This window comes from Balaenoptera physalus (genome assembly GCF_965194825.1).
Source record: "Balaenoptera physalus genome assembly, chromosome: 1".
Classification (NCBI taxonomy): Eukaryota; Metazoa; Chordata; class Mammalia; order Artiodactyla; family Balaenopteridae; genus Balaenoptera; species Balaenoptera physalus.
Window position 1 is genome coordinate 78845195 of NC_138882.1, and position 21380 is coordinate 78866574.

Here is a 21380-nt window from a genome sequence, read left to right on the forward strand (position 1 = left end):
AGGTATAGAATTCTATTTTTTTTCACAAATAAGATCTTTTATTTATCACCATTAGAAGTCTGATTTTTAAACAGATTCTTGGACTGGTGGCTCATATCCATCAGTTCATTCAACTTTAGCACCTGCTGCATTCCCAGTAGCTTTTCCAGAACTACTACCTTCACTATGTAGCTCCATGAGTTTTCCCAATTCAAACTCGGGTTTCTTCAGCATTTTTACTTTTCTAACAAAGACATCATGGAGTGGATAAATAGATTGGAAGGCCTTTTCTGTCTTTCCCAATGCTGCCTGGAATGAATTTATTTACCCTCTTTCAAGTCAATTGTCTGCACCTCTTGGGTCATGATTTTCATCATCTTCTTGCGGATCTGGAGGAGGACCTTCTGGTATTGGGCATAAGAGGTCTTCCGAATCTGATTGTTGTGTTTTTTAGTAAAACCCATACAGAATAGACGAAGCAAATAACCATAGGTAGTCTTGACATCAATGTGAGCTTCAATCATGGTCTGCCATTTTTTGACCATGGAGCACATTTTGTCATGGGTAAGATCCATGCCATGGAAATTAGTCAGGCAGTTTTTGTCCTGAACATCCTCAGTAATTAGCATGAATTTTCTAAATGCAACTTCATCATTCTGCAGATCAGCAAAGCTCACTTCAAAAATATGACCCTTGAGGCCATCAGATGCGATTTTCCTTCCTTGAGTTCTCATGACTAGTGTTTTCCCAATATTTCTTATATTGAACATAGCTGGTGCTTTCACATCATACCAATCTTTCTTAGAAAATGGGTCAACCACTTTCTTCTTGGCTCCCTTTTTACCACCCTTTGTAAGGTGCTTGTTCTTGCTGACCCTGGGTATAGAATTCTAGATTGACAGTTCTTTTCTTTCAGCACTTGAAAAATGTTATGCTACTCCTCTTGCCCGCATTGGTTTCTGATGAGAAATCAGCAGTCATTTAAATTGTTTTCTCCTGTAGTTAATATGTTGTTTCTCTCTGTTATGAAGATATTTTTTCTTTTTTGTTAGTTTTCAGCTGGATGATTATTATGTGTCTTGGTATGTATTTCTTTGAGTTTCTTTGGGGTTCATTCAGTTTCTTGAATCTGTAGATTTATGTTTTTGCCAAGTTTGGAGAAATTTCAATACTTTTTGAATAGTTTTTCTCTTTTTAGCCCAGCATTCTTATTTTTTCTCCTCTCATTCTGAGACTTTGATAACAAGAATGTTAGATTTTCTATTATTGCCCCCATAGAGCTCTGAGTCTCTGTTAATTTTTTTCAGTCTATTTTCTTTCTGTTGTTCAGATTGGGCATTTTCTATTTTCTATCTTCAAGTACACTGATTCTTTCCTTTATAATCTCCGTTTTGCTATTAAGCCCATCAAGTGACTTTTAAATTTCATTTACTGCATTATTCACTTCTAAAACTTCCCTTTGTTCTTTCTTCATATATTCTGTTCTCCTGTTGAGACTTTCTAGTGGTTTTGTCTTTTTTCATTTCCAGGGTTTTATAATTACTTGTTGAAGCATTTTTATGATGGCTGCTTTAAAATCCTTGCCAGATAATTCCAACATCTGTCATCTTGGTTTTGATTCCTATTGATTGCCTTTTCTTCATTCAAGTTGATATTTTCCTGGTTTTTGGTATGATGAGTGATTTTTGACACTGTGGTGGTGGGGTAGGTGATGTTATTACCACTGGGTGGTTGTGAAAATCCAAATTCTCCCTTGTCCTTGCTCAATAACACCCCAAGCAAGAGAGGGAAGTACTGCCTCATTACTTCAGGGTGGGAATGGAAGTTCAGTCTTCCCACTCAGCCTCTTCTGATGTCACCCCAGTTGGGAAGAGGAGGGATTCCTCCTTACTGCCAAGAGAGATGGAGGTCTAGGCCTTCCTCTTGGCCTTGCTGATGATGTGGGGTCCCACATTTTTCCAATGGCATTTGGCCAGAATAAGGTGATTATTGCCTAAAGCCTTCTGTCTTGCTAGGCCATCCATTTTCTCATCCTTTGCCAAGAGAGAGAAGAGTTCTCTTGGGATTGGCATTTCTGGGTTACAGACTTGTTTAACACACAGCCCAAGATATATACATGACAAAAAGGAAACCCAGGGAACTAACCACGATGTCATTCCTTGGATCTTGAGGTCCCTAACCAGCACTTCTTCTCTCCACCTTTTAGAATCTTCTTGTGTTTGTGTTTTATATATAATGTCCAGGGTTTTTATCTGTTCTTGGAAAAGTAGAGAGAAGTGTGCCCACTTCATCTTCTCTGTAATGAGTAGTCTGATCATGTGTTTTTATAGCCTTTCTAATATATCTATCTATCTATCTTTCTCTCATTGAAATAATGGTGGAATCTTTAAAAATGACTCCTTGTTAATTGGTAAGATCTCAGAAGATTTAATAAAAACTTGGTAAAATTCAGTACTCACTCATAATTGCAAAAATTTGTAGAAAACTACAGCAAACATCATATTTAGGTAGTGAGCCTTTAGAAGCACTACTATCAAAGTCAGGAATAAGGCAAGAATTTCTCCAGTTACTGCTACTATTTATTAATTAACTGGTGTCTTGGCCAAAACAATGAGACAAGAAAAATAAAAATGTATGTGGATTAGAAAAGGAGACACAAATTATCATATTTTTAGATCACATTACTGCTGATGTAGAAAATCCAAAGGAATATGAAGGCAAATTATGAGAACAAATAAAGGAGTGAACAGGACTCCAGCAAACAACCATATCGTATACGAGATATTTTTCTAACTTGACTCACAGGTTAACACTTGTTTACTAATCTTGACATAGTTCAAGATTACCTCCTAGTAAGTCCTCAGTAAACATTAGCTATTATTTTAATTATAATTCATTTAAAATAGCTTCTAATCAGTTATAAAGAGCCAGGCCTTGGGCTGTAAGCATAAACAGATGAAGTCCCAGTCTTTTTTTTTTTTAAGTCTTTATTGAATTTTTTACAATATTGCTTATGTTTTTATGTTTTGGTTTTTTGGCCGGGAGGCATATGGAATCTTAGCTCCCTGACCAGGGATCGAACCCGCACCCCTTGCATTGGAGGGCAAAGTCTTAACCACTGGACCGCCAGGGAAGTCCCCTAGTCCCAGTCTTTACGTGAGGAATGCTGGTGAGCCATATGCCTGCTGTGCATCTCCACTTGCCCTCTGCCCTCTGCATTGATGTTCCAGCTCCCTCCCCACTGCAGAAAAGCCACCTGACCCGTTCAGGTAGGCCACAGCACTCCTAACTGATACCTCATCTCTGATTCCCTGACTCTTTGCTGCTATCTGCTGGCACAGATATGTGTGCCATGTACCAGGCTTAGGTAAGAGGGATGGGAGAGGTAGGTGGGAGACTGAGGGTGTGTGTAAGTTGACAAACATGGAGATGTCTGCTACGTCTAGTCTCTGTTTTCACAGAGCTCATGCCACCAATTGTAAATTCTGACATTATAATCATATACAGTAGTCCCTTGGTATCCATGGGAGATTGAGTCTAGGACTGCCCACTCCATACCAAAATACCCTGGATGCTCAAGTCCTTTACAATCACCCTCTGTATCTGTGGGTTCTAGAAACATGGATATGGAAGGCTGACTGTAATGTAAATCTTTTTCAAAAAAAGGAGGGGGGGATTTGGTAGAAAGCTCAACATATTTCAGTTACTTAGCAGCTGTGCAAATTAGTATAAACAGATTTACAAATCACTTTGGGAGCCATTTTGTGGAAATTTAGGGTGATTTTTATATAAAATACTATATTTTGATGTAAAGAAGGTAGACTGTGTTAGCACATTAAGATGAAAATCACATCAAATTGATACTAAGACTAGAAAGCACACTGGAAGAACTTGCTACCATGTGCCCCTGACAAGCTGTGACCAGCTCTGATCTCATGTAAGTAGTCAGTATTGACTCCACAGCTAAATTGGGCAAATGAATGCAGTTACAGTTAGTAAAAACTCACAAAAGAACACACAGGTATTGTGATTAGCAAGTGTATAGAAAAATTCAGTGTTAGAAGAGACAGGAGTAGAATGAGCAAGATGGTGGTGTAGGATTTTTTAGTGCCTGTCCCCTCCTAGAAACATCAATTTGAACAACTCCAGTGGCTCCAGGCAGCTTCTGTGACAACAGGCTCCTGGTGGACTCCAGTGAACCCAGCCTCCTGGACCACCCCAGAGCAAGGTAGCTCCCTTAGCTCATGACTACTGTGGCCCCAGCTCCCAAACAGCTCCCATGAATCTAAGCTCCTATGAACCCAGACTCCAGCTGGGCCCATGCTACCACACCCCAAGCTGCCAGCCTGCCCCAGTGCCAGGCTGGCCCCTGCAGACCTAGACTTTAGATAATTTCTTACAGACCCAGGCTCCTGGTCTGCCCCAGTGCCAGATGACTTCTCTCAGACCCAACCTTCAGGCCAGCAGCTGTGGCCTCAGGCTCCAGGATCACCCTAGGTCCAGGCCAATCCCCATGTCCCCAGCCTCCAGGCTGGCTCCCACAAAACCAGGTTCCTGGCCCAACCCAGCACCTGGCTGGTCCCTTTAGACCCAGATGTCAGGCTCATCTCACTGGTACCTGGAGCCTTGGTTGACCCCTGTGGTCCTAGAAGACAGGTCTTCCCATTTGGACACAGATCCCAGGCTCCCCACCACAGACTTATGCATCAGACCCACCCAAGTGAACCCAGGCTCCAGGCCCAACCCATGGACCTAGGCACAAATGAACCCAAGCACCAGGCCTGCCAGTCTGCTGACCCAGGCACCATACTTGCCAGTCCAAGGACTCAAGAAGCAAGCCCACTCAGGATCTCTGGATCTCTGGATGGGCTGACTGGTAAAGGGTTTTGCCTGCTGAAGCTAGTCTTTAAAGACTGGAAGAGGTGCCTACTTCCTCAAATGTGCAGACACCAATTCAAGGCCACAAGGATCATGAATAATCAAGGAAACATGACACCATCAAAGGAAACTAATAAAGCTCCAATGGCTGACCCTAAATAAATGGAGATTTATAAAGTATTTGACAAAGAATTCAGAATAATCTTCTTAAATTCAGTGAACTCTAAGAAAACACGTATAGACAACTAAATAAAAGTAGGAAAACAGTGCAGGAACAAAATGAAAAGTTCAACAAAGAAATAGAAATCATTAAAAAAAAAAACCAAAAAAAAACACACAAAACAGAAATCCTATGTTGCAGAATACAGTAACTAAACTGAAAGAGTCCATAGAGAGCTTCAACAACAGACTCAACCAAATAGAAGAATTAGTGAACTAGAAGACAAGTCCTTTGAATCATTCTCTCAGAGAAGAAAAAACAATGAAAAAGAGCGAAGAAAGCCTATGTGAATTATGGGCTAACATTAAAATAAAAAATCTACACATGATTGGAGACCCAGAAGGAGAAGAGGAGGAAAAAGGGGCAGAAAAGCTTACTTAAAGAAATAATGGCTGAGCAAGATCCTTTTTGACACACCTCCTAGAGAAATGGAAATAAAAACAAAAATAAACAAATGGGACCTAATGAAACTTAAAAGCTTTTGCACAGCAAAGGAAACCATAAACAAGATGAAAAGACAACCCTCAGAATGGGAGAAAATGTTTGCAAATGAAGCAACTGACAAAGGATTAATCTCCAAAATTTACAAGCAGCTCATGTAGCTCAATGTCAAAAAAACAAACAACCCAATCCAAAAATGGGCAGAAGACCTAAATAGACATTTCTCCAAAGAAGATATACAGATTGCCAACAAACACATGAAAGAACATTGAACATCACTAATCATTAGAGAAATGCAGATCAAGACTACAATGAGGTATCACCTGACACAGATCAGAATGGCCATCTTCAAAAAATCTGGAAACAATAAATGCTGGAGAGGGTGTGGAGAAAAGGGAACCCTCTTGCACTGTTGGTGGGAATTTAAATTGATACAGCCACTATGGAGAGCAGTATGGAAGTTCCTTAAAAAACTAAAAATAGAACTACCATATGACCCAGCAATCCCACTACTGGGCATATACCCTGAGAAAACCATAATTCAAAGAGTCATGTACCACAATGTTCATTGAAACTCTATTTACAATAGCCAGGACATGGAAGCAACCTAAGTGTCGATCGACAGATGAATGGGTAAAGAAGATGTGGCACATATATACAATGGAATATTACTCGGCCATAAAAAGAAAAGAAATTGAGTTATTTGTAGTGAGGTGGATGGACCTAGAGTCTGTCATACAGAGTGAAGGAAGTCAGAAAGAGAAAAACAAATACTGTATGCTAACACATATATATGGAATCTAAAAAAAAAAAAAAAAAAAGGTTCTGGAGAACCTAGGGGCAAGACAGGAATAAAGACGCAGATGTACAGAATGGACTTGAGGACACGGGGAGGGGGAAGGGTAAGCTGGGATGAAGTGAGACAGTGGCATGGACATATATACACTACCAAACATAAAATAGATAGCTAGTGGGAAGCAGCCGCATAGCACAGGGAGATCAGCCTGTTGTGTTGTGTCCACCTAGAGGGGTGGGATAGGGAGGGTGGGAGGGAAACACAAGAAAGAGGAGTAATGGGGATATATGTATATGTATAGCTGATTCACTTTGTTATAAAGCAGAAACTAACACACCATTGTAAAGCAATTATACTCAAAGATGTTAAAAAAAAATAAGAAAGTTCTAAAAAAAAAAAAACAAACAAACAAAAAGAAATAATGGCTGAGAATTTCCCAAATCTGGAAAGAGATTTTGACATCCAAGTTCATGGAGCTAATAAGTCATGGACATGTTGGTCATTTATATGTCTTCTTTGGGAAAAATGCCTATTCATGTCCTCTGTCCATTTTTAAATCATATTTCTTTCTATTGAGTTGCATGAGTTCCATATATATATATTTTATTGAAGTATAGTTGATTTACAATGTTGTGTTACTTTCTGCTGTAAAGCAAAGTGAATTAGTTATACATATACAGATATCTACTCTTTATTAGATTCTTTTCCCATGTAGGTCATCACATAGTATTGAGTAGAGTTCCCTGTGCTATACAGTAGGTCCTTATTAGTTATCTATTTTGTATATAGTGGTGTGTATATGTCAATCCCAATTTCCCAATTTAACCCTCCCCCCTTTTCTCCCGGTAACCATAAGATTGTTTTCTACTTCTGTGACTCTATTTGTTTTGTAAATTAGTTCGTTTGTACCATTTTTTTAGATTCCACATATAAGCGGTATCATATGATATTTGTTCTTCTCTGACTTACTTACTTCATACTTTATTCAGTATGACAATCTTTGGTCCATCCACGTTGCTGCAAGTGGAACGATTTCATTCTTTTTTAGGGCTGAGTAATATTCTATTGTATGTATGTACCACATCTTCTTTATCCTTTCCCCTGTCAATAATCATTTAGGTTGCTTCCATATCTGGGCTATTGTAAATAGTGCTGCAATGAACATTGGGGTGCAGGTTGCATGAGTTTCTTATGTATTTTGGATGTTAACCCTTTATCAGATGGTTTGCAAATACTTTCTCCAATTCAGTAGGTCACCTTTTCTATTGTTTCTTTTGCTGTGCAGAAGCTTTTTAGTTTGAGGTAGCTCCACTTGTTTATTTTTGCTTTTGTTGTTTGTTCTATTGGTGTCATATTCAAAAAACCATTACCAACACCAGTGTCAAGGAGTTTTTCAGCTATGTTTTCTTCTAGGAGTATCACAGTTTTGGGTCTTACACTTAAATCTTTAATCCATTTTGATAGTTTTTGTGACTGGTATAAGATAGGGATCTAATTTCATTCTTTTGCATGTAAATAACCAGTTTTCCCAGCACCATTTATTGAAGACTATACTATTCCCATTGAGTATTCTTGGCACCCTTGTCAAATATTAGTTGACTGTATATACATGTGTTTATTCCTGGACTCTCAATTCTGTTCCACTGGTCTATGTGTCTGTCTTTATGCCAGTACCACACTGTTTTGATTACTATAGCTTTGAAATAAAGTTTCAAATCAGAACATGTGATGCCTCCAGCCTTGTTCTCCTTTCTCAGGATTGCTATGGCTACTTTTGGTCTTTTGTGGTTCCATATAAATTTTTCTATTTCTATGAAAAATGCCATTGGAATTTTGATAGAGTTTGTACTGAATCTATAGATGGCTTTGGGTAGTATGAATATTTTAACAATATTAAATCTTCCAATTCATGAACACAGGACATTTTTTCATTTATTTGTGTCTTCAATTTCTTTCATCAAAGCCTTGTGATTTTTTTTTTAAAGTATTTGTTTATTTATTTATTTTTATGGCTGTGTTGGGTCTTCATTTCTGTATGAGGGCTTTCTCTAGTTGTGGCAAGCAGGGGCCACTCTGCATCGTGGTGCGTGGGCCTCTCACTATCGTGGCCTCTCTTGTTGCGGAGCACAGGCTCCAGATGTGCAGGCTCAGTAACTGTGGTTCACGGGCCCAGCTGCTCCGCGGCACGTGGGATCTTCCCAGACCAGGGCTCGAACCCGTGTCCCCTGCATTGGCAGGCAGATTCTCAACCACTGCACCACCAGGGAAGCCCAAAGCCTTGTGGTTTTCAGTTTACAAAATTTTCAAATCCTTGGTTAAATTTATTCCTAAATAGTTTATTATTTTTGATGCTATTACAAATAAGATTGTTTTCTTTATTTTTCAGCTAGTTCATTGTTAATATATAAAAACGACTCATGATTTTCCCTTGACAAGCAAACCAAAAATATACCAATAACACAGATCCTGTTGTGTTCATAACCATCAAGTGAATAGCTCAAACTATTTCTCAGAAAGATATATGTATTGATCCCTACAATAAAATCTTGTGGCTAGTTAAAAAAATGCAGTTGATTTTTGTATGTTGATTTTGTATCCTACAACTTTATTAAATTCCTTTATTAGTTCTAACAGTTTTTTGGTGGAGTCTTTATGACTATTTAGACAAGTTTACTTCTTGCTTTCTAATTGGATGCCTTTATTTCTTCTTCTTGTTTAACGGCTCTGGCTAGGACTTTCAGCTCTACGTCGAATGAGAGTGGTGAGAGTGGGCACATTTGTGCCCACTTTCTTAACATTAGAAGGAAAACTTTCAACCTTTCACCACTGAGTATATCGTTAGCTATGGTTTTGTCATATATGGCCTTTACTATGTTGAGGTACATTCCTTTTACACCCCATTTGCTGAATTTTTATTATAAAAGATGCTGAATTTTTTAAATGCTTTTTCTGCATCTATTAAGATGATCATATGATTTTTATCTTTCATTCTATTAATATGGCTTATCACATTTATTTATTTGCCTGTGTTGAAATCCCAGGGATAAATTCTGCTTGATCACGATGTATAATCCTTTTAATATGTTTTTGAATTTAGTGTGCTAGTATTTTGTTGAGAATCTTTGCATCTATATTCATCAAGGATATTGGCCTGTAGTTTTCTTTTCCTGTAGTTCCTTATTTGGCTTTGGTATCAGGGTAATGCTAGCGTAATAAAATTAGTTTAAGGATGTTCTCTCCTCTTCAGTTTTTTTGGAAGAGTTTGAGAAGGATTGGTGTTAATTCTTTTTTAAATGTTTGGTAGAATTCACCAGTGAAACCATCTGGTCCTGGCTTTTTCTTTGTTGAGAAGTTTTTGATTACTGATTCAATCTCCTTTCTTGTCATTGGTCTGTTCAAATTTTCTATCTCTTCTTTATTCAGTCTTGACAGGTTGCACATTTCTGGGAATTGATCCATTTCTTCTGGGTTTTCTAGTTTGTTGGCATATAGTAGTTCATGGTAGTCTCTTGTGATGTTTTGTATTTCTGTGGTGTGAGTTGTAATGTCTCCTCCTTCATTTCTGTTTTTATTTATTTGAGTCTTCTCTCTTTTTTTCTTAGTCTAGATAAAGGTTTGTCAATTTTATCTTAAAAGGAGATGGCATGTTTACTGGAACATGCAAGAAATTTACCTCCTGAGAATATAACAGCACAATCAGAGTTATAAACTGTTCTACTCAAATAATGGGAGCAGTGGAGGGTGACTAGAGAATAGTGTGATAAATGAATGGAATTTAATGCCTTCCAGAACATTCACAGAAAAGTAGAAAACCACTGTTTTCTCCAAAAGGGGAGAAGATCTTGGTACTTCAGTCTACATTTTCTCAACCTCCAGAAAGTCTCTGTGTGAAGGTTAGCCAACTGTGAAGTTAGGGGCAGTCCCTAAGAACTCCCTCACTTCTGACACTAATTACAAGTTCAGGGGCTTCCCAAAACCACACTCTATTTTGATAACTCACTAGAATTCACCTCACATGTCAAAGGTTCGAGATTTGTAACCAGGTTGAAATACCAGGCTCTCCAGGCAGTTCTGGAGAGCAGCAAAATGAACCTTACCCTCACAGGCCCCTGTGAACAAGAACAGAGTTGGCCCAGGGGATTAGTGTACACCGCAGGGCTTGGGTTTGAATCCTGGTTCTGCCACTTGGCCACTGTGTGAGCTCTTTGCTGTGCTGACCTCTCTGGGTCTCTCTCTCCATTTGTTAAAAAAAAATTCACCAAAATCTTTATACTCATGGTTATGATTTATTATAGGGAAAGGTTACAGATTAAAATAAGCCAAAGGAAGGGATGTTTGTGGCAGAGTCCAGGAGGGTTTTAAACATGGATCTTCCAATTGTCCTCTTCCCATGGAGTCAGGAACAGCATTAACTCTTCCTGGCAGTGATGAATGACAATATATCTAAAGTATTGTCAGTCAGGGATGCTTACTCCAGTCTTGGTGTCCAGAGTCAGTGTTGGTGTTTCATCATTCAGGCTCCAATATTGCTGATCTCAATTTTCAGCCCTTCAGGAAGTTGAGTTGATATATATGACCCAAAGTCCCCACGTTGAATCACATTTTTGATGTGGCTCAAATCCCCTAACCTAAATCACGTTGTTACTATCTGGCAGGTGCAAGCTCCCCTGGCAAACAAAGACACTCTTATCAGGCTTGACATTCCAAGGGTTTAGAGATTACCTCTCAAACTTAGAGGAAAACCATCTTTGGCTGAGCTTGTTTATTAGAGAGATAAAGCTGTGTAGACCAGACAAGAGTGAGGGAAGAGTGAGGCCTGCCTTGAGAGTCATTCTCCTGTGAGGGAACTATACATCCAGGAAGCAAATGGTGGTGATTTCCACAGTCAGATAGCTGGATAGGGGAGAACCACCAGCACCACCAGACCTGAAAATTCTACATTCTGCTGCAAAAATGTCATAAAAGACTTGAATAACATCTACAGAGTTGAGGAAGGTGCAAATGATGACCCAAGAACTCTATTGCCACTTCAAGTCATCATTTAGTACAAGGGAAAAGAAGGAACATTCTCAGATGCACAAAAAAATATGCCACCCTTGTGAAGTTTTAACTGAATGAGCTACAGTCAATGCATGTTTAGACTGGTATGCCAATTGCTTATACTGATATCAACTTTATCTTCTTGATATTAGAAAAATTCCATCATAAATAACATGACAGGGGATAGATGAAGCCACAGGGAAAGAGTAAATCATTCAGGGACCATATGTGAGAAGAGAAAGGATGAAGGACACAATTCTGGGAACTGCCAGTAATAAAAATGAACACAAGAAATAGAATCAGAGAGGTAGAAATGAAACAGGAGTGGAGTTTGGGATTAGCAGATGCAAACTATTATATATAGAATGGATAAACAACAAGGTCCTACTGTATAGCACAGGGAACTATATTTAATATCCTGTGATAAGCCATAATGGAAAAAAATATTAAAAAGGATATATATAACTGAATCACCTTGCTGTACAGCAGAAATTAAGACAACATTGTAAATTAACTATATTTCTATAAAATAAAAATTAAAAAATAGGAGTCTCTCATGTGTATTTGTCTATAATATTTTTCTTCAACAATATATAACAGATTTCTTTTGGATCAATACTTTCTGTTTTGTCTCATTCTGTATTACAGATTCATATTGTTCCACAGTATGTTTATACCATAATTTATTCACCCAACCTCCTATTGATTGGTATTTGTAAATTATTTCCAACTTCTTTCATTGTGAATTATGTTGTAATGAACATTGTTTTACGTCTCACTTATCCTTGTGCAATTGTGCCAGTATGTGTGTATACAGATTGTTACAAGTAGAACAGAGTACCAAGGGTATCAAACAGTTAAAATTTTGACAGGTAACAATAAATTTTTCTCCAAAAAGTCTGCACCAATTTATACTTCCATAAACAGTGTATGTATCTGGTTTCCTCTAATTTTGTCATCACTGGAATCTATCAATTATTTTTTTCCAATTTGATAGGCAATATTATCAATAGCTGTTTAATTTACATTTCTTTGATTCCTAGAATGAATGTGCATTTTTCATGTTTATTAAGCATTTCCTTATTCTTATTCTATAAATTGCCTGTTTATATACGTTGCAATGAACACATCCCTGTAACATTATTGTATTTCATTTCTGCAGTTTTTGACATTGTTAATATCCCAGTTCTTCAAATTCTCTAATTTCCTATTGACTTCCTTTAAAACGCTTTAATTTTCTTCCTACTTTTCTAGTGAGTTGTTGTCAATCTCCTCTGTGTATGTCTCTTCCGTTACAATTCTTTAAATGTTAGTATTGCCAGGATGCTATAGACTGGATGTTTGTGTGCCCCTCCCTTTCCAACACCCTAAGTCTTCTGTTGAAACTTAATCTCCAGTGTGATAGCATTAGAAGGTGGGACCTTTGGGAGATGATTAGCTCAGGAGGGTGGAGCCCTCATGAATGGGATTAGTGGTCTTTTTTCCCTTCTAGTTTCATTGAAATATAATTGACATACAGCACTGTGTAAGTTTAAGGTGTACACCATAATGATTTGAATTTCATACATCATGAATGATTATTACAACAAGTTTAGGGAACACCCATCATCTCATAAAGAAACAAAATTAAAGAAATAGAAAAATTTTTTTCTAGTGATGAGAACTCTTAGGATTTACTCTTTTAGCAATTTTCATATTTAAGGTACAGCAGTGGTCATTATATTTATCATGTTGAACATTACATTCCTAGTACTTATTTATCTTATAACTGGTAGTTTGTAGCTTTTGACCACCTTCATCCAATTCCTCTCCCCACAACCCCAGCCTCTGGTAACCACAAATGCGATCTTTTTCTATGATTTGTTTGTTTATTTTTGAAGTGTAATTGACCTACAACACTGTGTTAGTTCCTGTGCCACAACATAGCAATTTGGTATTTCTATACATTTCAAAATGATCACCACGTTAAGTCTAGTTATGATGTCATCATACAAAGATATTAGTTATTGACTATATTCCCCCCATTGTACATAACTATCTATCTGTATCTCTCTGTTAATACACACACACACACATATAGTTATTTTAAATTGCTGATCTCTTAAATTCAAATGCATTTGACAACCCTGCATTTTCACTCCCCCCAACACACTAACTGTTCTTGATGTCATATTTTACATATTTTTGTTTTGTGTATCCCTTAATTACTTACTGCAGATATACACGATTTTACTACCTTTGTCTGTTACCCTCCCTCCTAACTTTATACATGGCTGATTTACTGTATATTTGCCTTTACTAATGAGATTTTTCCTTTCATAATTTTCGTGTTTCTAGTTGTGGCCTTTCTTTTTCACTTAGAGAAGTCCCTTTAACATTTCCTGTAAAGCTGGTGTGGTGTGAACTCTTTTAGCTTTTGCTTGTCTGTAACACTTTTGATTTCTCCATCAAATCTGATTTAAAGCCTTGCTGGGTAGAGTGTTCTTGGTTGTGGTTTTTCCCTTTCATCACTTTAAATATATTGGGCCACTCCATTTTGGCCTACAGAGTTTCTGCTGAAAAGTCAGCTGATAGACTTATGGGAGATCCCTTGTATGAAACTTGTTCTCTGCCCCTTGCTCTCTCACTTCTCCTTCTGAGACCCTTATAATGTGAATGTTAGTATGCTTGATGTTGTCCCAGAGGTCTCTTAAACTGCCCTCATTTCTTTTTATTCTTTATTCTTTTTTTCTGTTCCTTTACACTGATTTCCCTTACTCTGTCTTCCAGCTTGCTGATCCATTCCTCTGAATCATCTAATCTACTGTTGATTACTTCTGGTGTATTTTTTCATTTCAATGATTGTATTCTTCATCTCTGGTCTTCTTCATATTTTCTAACTGTTAAAAACTTCTAACTTCTCATTCTGTTCATGCAGTCTTCTTCTGAGTTATTTGAACATCTTTATGATCATTAACTTGAACTCTCTATAGGGTAGATTGCCTATCTCCACTTCACTTAGTTCTGCTTCTGGGGTTTTATCTTATTCCTTCATTTGGAAGATATTCCTCTATTACCTCATTTTGCTTAATTTGCTGTTTTTATTTCTATGTATCTGTAGGTTGGTTATGTTTCCTGTGCTTGGAGAAGTGACCTTTTGGAGGAGACCTCCTATGCCTCCCAATAGCGTATTCCCCTCTGGTCACCAGAGCTCTATGCTCTAGGGTTGCCCCCTATTTGGGCTGTGTGGGTCCTTCTGTTGTGGCAGGCTGACTATTGTGGTCAATCTGGTAGATGTCGCTGGCCCCCAGTCCAGTTGGTTGCCAGGTCCTGCCTTGTGTGGAAGCTGCTGGCCACTGGTTGTCAGGGCTGAGTCATGAGGCTGCTAGCTGAAGGACCCCAGGGGGTTTTGGGTCTAGTGCTGGCCCACTGGTAGGCAGAGCCAGGTCTGGCATGGGTGGTTGTGAGGCCAGGGGTTCCAAATCTATTGTCAGTCTACTGGTGAGCAGGGCCAGTTCCTGACACAACTGGCTGTGGGGTCTAAGTTGTCCCAAGACTAGTGTTGGCCTATGATGAGTGGGGCTGATCCTAGGGCAGCTGAGTGAGGGGTCCAAGGTGTCTTGAAGCTGGGGTTGGCCTGCTGCCTACCCACTGGTGGATGAGGATGGTCCTGGGGCTAGTACTAGTTCATTGGTGGGCACAGTCAGGTCCCAGGGCCTCTGACTGCATGACCCTGGTGTTCCCAGGGCTAGTGTTGGTGCACTGGTGTATGAGGTGTGGTCCTGGGCCCTCTGATGGGCAGGGTCTGGTCCTGGGATGGCTGTGGGCTCAGGAGGCCTTAAGGCAGAAGCCCTGCTAGTGGCTGGGACTGTGTTCTCGACCAGCTTGCTGCTTGGCTTGAGGCATCCCAGTACTGGTGCTGAAAGACTAGTGGGCTGGGCCAGGTCCCTGCACTAATAAGCTAGAGGGAGGATTCCAAAATGGTGCTTGCCAGCACCAGTTCCCACATGGTAGAACGAGTTCCTCAAAATGGCTGCCTCCAGTGTCTATGTCCCCAGGGTGAGCTGCAGTTGCCTCCTGCTTCTCCATGAGGCTCCCCAAGATCAGCAGGTGGGTCTGATCCAGGCTCCTTTCAAATTACTGCCTCTTTCATGGGTCCCTCATTACAGGGAATTTTGTGTCACCTTTTAAGACTGGAATGTCTACTTCCCATAACCCTCTCACACCCCTGAAAGTAAGCCCCATTGGCTTTCAAAGTCAAACATCCTGGGGGTTCATATTTCTGGTGCAGGACCCCAGGCAGGGGAGCCCAATGTGGGGCTCAGACCCCTTGCTCTTTGGGAAGAACCTCTACAATTATAATAGTCCTCCCACCTTGGGTTATGGGTCTTGACTATACCGTGTCTTCACTCTTCTACCTGTCTCCTTGTGGCTCCTTCTTTATATCTTTAGTTGTAGGAGATCTTTTCTGCTAGTCTTCAGTTTTTCTCATCAATAGTTGCTCTGTAAATAGTTATAATTTTGTTATGCCCATGAGCTCAGGGTCTTCCAACTCCACTCTCTTGGCCCTGTCCTAGATTAATACTTTTTAAAAAGAGACCTCAGAGAGCTCCCTCCTCTTTTCTACCATGTAAGAACACAGTGTGAAGATGCCCATCTATGAACCAGTAAGTGGACTCTCACTAGACACTGAGTCTGTTGGTTCCCTTATCTTGGATTTCTCAGCCTCCTGAACTGTGAGCAAAAAAAACGTGTGTTGTTTAAGCCATATAGATAATGTTATTTTTGACATAGAGGTTGGCATGGACTAAGCCACAGGGGATGCTCCTCCTCAACCCCCTTTTCACTTTACATTTTCTTTCCAAGAAAGATCCTTCTAGCACATGGTATGACTTCAACCACAATTTGTGTGCTGCTTATACATGTAACGGGTATGTAGCTCAGGTGACTCTTTTTAGTCCCACATCCATATATTCAACTCTGTCATAGACATCTTAATCTTAACGTATCCCAAACTGAACTTATCATCGCTCATGTCCCAACTTGTCCCTTCTCTTATCTTGGGTTTGATCACCCAAGTCAGCAACCAGACTCTTCCTTTTCCCTCTCCTTCAACTCTCATATAAAACCAGGTATCAAGTTTTGCTGAATCTGACTTGTTCCGTTTATCCACCCCCCTCCCTGCCCCACTTCAACTAAGGCCTTCATTATTGCTTAGCTGGATTCTTCCAATAGCCTTGGAATATCTCCTTGTTTCTAGTCTCATTCTCCTCTTCATCAGTTTTGTTTCTAACCTGTGAATTGAAGTATAACGTTCCTCTGCCCCAAATCCTTTCTTTACATCTCCTTGAAAGGCTACAGGATAAAATCCAAACCCCTAATCTTGGACACTAAAACCTTAGCACTATGGTCCAGGTTTTCTTTCCTTTTCTTTCAACCACATTAAAATATCCTCAGTTTCTTGAACTAGCTAAGTTCTCTGGCTTCTCAGATATTACCCTTGTTCATCCTCATTATGTAACATACTTCCCCTGTTCTTCAAAGGAACCACACCTATTAACTTCTCTCCCAGCAGCCTCCTCTGATAACACAGAGTTATATTATGCAGTCATTCTAAGTGACCCCATAGTTTCACAACCACATTTTAATGCTTTGCTTCTCTAGCTGGTTCCTCCATGAGACTGAGAGTTGCTTAAGAGCAGACAAGAATGTAACTTTTATTTCTACATCCTCAGATGTAGCTCAAGAAATATCCAATAAATAGAAGGAAGAAGGAGAAGAGCAAAGGAGAATCTGGCATTTACCTCCACTAAAATAATGCTCACCAAGATCAACGTTACCAGTGACCACACAATTACTAAATGCATTGGACATACTTTTTGCTAATCTGGATATAGTTTTGAAAATCTTTTCCTTGTTTCTTTGTTTTGTTTTTTGAGACATTGCTTTCTCTTAGACTCCTGTCTATCAGGTGGATCCTTCTCATTTTCCTCTTCAGGATCCTTTTCTTCTGCTTGTTTCTTAAATATTAAGCTTACCTCCTACCTCAGGATAATGTGCTGGGTCTCCAGTTCTTTTAGTTTCACTGGAGACCGAGGTCCAAGCTGGAGCTTACTCAGACACCTGCAGAGTTGTACTGCCACCTACTGGAACCAGCAAGAGGCCAGCCAGCAAAAGTAGAACCCCTCATCCTAGGGTGTTGTAAATAGGTTTTGCTATTCTCTGCTGGCTAAGACCTCAAATGTTTCAGCAAAACACTGGGCAACAGGGAGATTGGTTCAAGATGGCAGAGTAGAAGGATGTGCTCTCACTCCCTCTTGCAAGAGCACCAGAATCACAACTAACTGCTGAACAATCATCAACAGGAAAACACTGGAACTCACCAAAAAGGATACCCCACATCCAAAGACAAAGGAGAAGCCACAATGAGATGGTAGGAGGGGCGCAATCACAATAAAATCAAATTCCCTAACTGCGGGATGGGTGACTCACAAACTGGAGAACACTTATACCACAGAAGTCCACCCACTGGAGTGAAGGCTCTGAGCCCCACGTCAGGCTTCCTAACCTGGGGGTCTGGCAATGGGAGGAGGAATTCCTAGAGAATCAGACATTGAAGGCTAGCGGTATTTGATTGCAGGACTTTGAGAGGACTGGGGGAAACAAAGACTCCACGTTTGGAAGGCACACAAAAAGTAGTGTGCACATTGGACACAGGGGAAGGAGCAGTGACCCCATAGGAGACTGAACAAGACCTACCTGTTAGTGTTGGGGGGTCTCCTGCAGAGGCGGGGGATGGCTGTGTCTCACCATGAGGCCAAGGACACTGGCAGCAGAAGTTCTTGGAAGTACTCCTTGGAGTGAGACCTCCCAGAGTCCGCCATTAGCCGCACCAAAGAACCTTGGTAGGCTCCAGTGTTGGGTTGCCTCAGGCCAAACAACCAAGAGGGATGGAATCCAGCCACACCCATCAGCAGTCAAGAGAATTAAAGTTTTACTGAGCTCTGCCCACCAGAGCAACAGTCAGTCCTACCCACCACCAGTGTCTCCCATCAGGAAAATTGCACAAGCCTCTTAGATAGCCTCATCCACCAGAAGGCAGACAGCAGAAGCAAGAACTACAATCTTGCAGCCTGTGGAACGAAAACCACATTCACAGAAAGATAGACAAGATGAAAAGGCAGAGGGCTAGGTACCAGATGAAGGAACAAGATAAAACCCCAGAAAAACAACTAAATGAGGTGCAGATAGGCAACCTTCCAGAAAAAGATTTCAGAATAACGATAGTGAAGATGATCCAGTACCTTGGGAAAAAAATGGAGGCAAAGATCGAGAAGATACAAGAAATGTTTAACAAAGACATAAAGGATTTAAGGAACAAACAAACAGAGATGAACAATACAATAACTGAAATGAAAACTAAACTAGAAGGAATCAATAGCAGAATAACTGAGGCAGAAGAATGGATAAGTGACCTGGAAGACAGAATGGTGGAATTCACTGCTGCAGAACAGAATAAAGAAAAAACAATGAAAAGAAATGAAGACAGCCTAAGAGACCTCTGCAACAACACTAAACACAACAGCATTCGCATTATAGGGATCCCACAAAGAGAAGAGTGAGAAAGGACAAGAGAAAATATTTGAAGAGATTATAGTCGAAAACTTCCCTAACATGGGAAAGGAAAGAGCCACCCAAGTCCAGGAAGTGCAGAGAGTCCCATACAGGATAAACCCAAGGAGATACACGCCGAGACACATGGTAATCAAATGGGCAAAAATTAAAGACAAAGAAAAATTATTGAAAGCAGCAAGGGAAAAATGACAAATAACATACAAGGGAACTCCCATAAGGTTAACAGCTGATTTCTCAGCAGAAGCTCTACAAGCCAGAAGGCAGTGGCATGATATACTTAAAGTGATGAAAGGGAAGAACCTACAACCAAGATTACTCTACCTGGCAAGGATCTCATTCAGATTCGATGGAGAAATCAAAAGCTTTACAGACAAACAAAAGCTAAGAGAATTCACCACCACCCAAACAGCTCTACAACAAATGCTAAAGGAACTTCTCTAAGTGGGAAACACAAGAGAAGAAAAGGACCTAAAAAACAAACCCAAAGCAATTAAGAAAATGGTCATAGGAACATACATATTGATAATTACCTTAAACATGAATGGATTAAATGCTCCAACCAAAAGACACAGGCTTGATGAATGGATACAAAAACAAGACCCATATATATGCTGTCTACAAGAGACCCACTTCAGACCTAGGGACACATACAGACTGAAAGTGAGGGGATAGAAAAAGATATTCCATGCAAATGGAAATCAAAAGAAAGCTGGAGTAGCTATACTCATATCAGATAAAATAGACTTTAAAACAAAGAATGTTACAAGAGACAGGGAAGGACACTACATAATGATCAAGGGATCAATCCAAGAAGAAGGTATAACAATTATAAATATATATGCACCTAACATAGGAACACCTCAATACATAAGTCAACTGCTAACAGCTATAAAAGAGGAAATCAACAGTAACACAATAATAGTGGGGGACTTTAACACCTTACTTACACCAATGGACAGATCATCCAAAATGAAAATAAATAAGGAAACAGAAGCTTTAAATGACACAAAAGACCAAATAGATTTAATTGGTATTTATAGGGCATTCTATTCAAAAACAGCAGATTATACTTTCTTCTCTAGTGTGCACGGAACATTCTCCAGGACAGATCACATCTTGGGTCACAAATAAAGCCTCAATAAATTTAAGAAAATTGAAATCACATCAAGCATCTTTTCTGACTGCAACACTATGAGATTAGAAATGAATTACAGGGGAAAAAATGTAAAAAACACAAACACATGGAGGCTAAACAATACGTTGCTAAATAACCAAGAGATCACTGAAGAAATAAAAGAGGAAATCAAAAGCTACCTAGAGACAAATGACAATGAAAACATGACGCTCCAAAACCTATGGGATGCAGCAAAAGCAGATCTAAGAGGGAAGTTTATAGCTATAAAAGCCTACCTCAAGAAACAAGAAGAATCTCAAATAAACAATCTAACCTTACACCTAAAGGAACTAGAGAAAGAAGAACAAACAAAACCCAAAGTTAGCAGAAGGAAAGAAATCACAAAGATCAGAGCAGAAATAAATGAAATAGAAACAAAGAAAACAATAGCAAAGATCAATAAAACTAAAAGCTGATTCTTCGAGAAGATAAACAAAACTGATAAACCATTAGCCAGACTCATCAAGAAAAAGAGGGAGAGGACTCAAATCAATAAATTTAGAAATGCAAAAGGAGAAGTTATAACAGACACCGCAGAAATACAAAGCATCCTAAGAGACTACTACAAGCAACTCTATGCCAATAAAATGGACAACCTGGAAGAAATGGACAAATTCTAAGAAAGGTATAACCTTCCAAGAGTGAACCAGGAAGAAATAGAAAATATGAACAGACCAATCACAAGTAATGAAATTGAAACTGTGATTAAAAATCTTCCAACAAACAAAAGTCCAGGACCAGATGGCTTCACAGGTGAATTCTATCAAACATTTAGAGAAGAACTAACGCCCATCCTTCTCAAACTCTTCCCAAAAATTGCAGAGGAAGGAACACTCCCAAACTCATTCTATGAGGCCACAATCACCCTGATACCAAAAGCAGACAAAGATACTACTAAAAAAGAAAATTATAGACCAATATGACTCATGAATATAGATGCAAAAATCCTCAACAAAATACTAGCAAACAGAATCCAGCAAAACATTAAAAGGATCATACACCATGGTCAAGTGGGATTTATCCCAGGGATGCAAGGATTCTTCAGTATACGCAAATCAATCAATGTGATACACCATGTTACCAAACTGAAGAATAAAAACAATATGATCATCTCAATAGATGCAGAAAAAGCTTTTGACAAAATTCAACACCGATTTATGACAAAAACTCTCCAGAAAGTGGGCATAGAGGGAACCGACCTCAACATAATAAAGGCCATATATGACAAACCCACAGCA

The 21380-nt window shown here is 39.3% G+C and overlaps 1 long non-coding RNA gene and 1 pseudogene across 2 annotated transcripts in view; both read right to left on the minus strand.

Annotated features, from left to right (window-relative positions):
- The window catches only part of LOC309639868, a 423467-nt gene that overhangs the window by 150569 nt on the left and 251518 nt on the right, over positions 1–21380 (minus strand). The window lies entirely within an intron of this gene.
- LOC309638051 (small ribosomal subunit protein eS1 pseudogene) lies at positions 52–887 on the minus strand (annotated as a pseudogene). The gene has a single exon. The product of its transcript is annotated as a small ribosomal subunit protein eS1 pseudogene (transcript).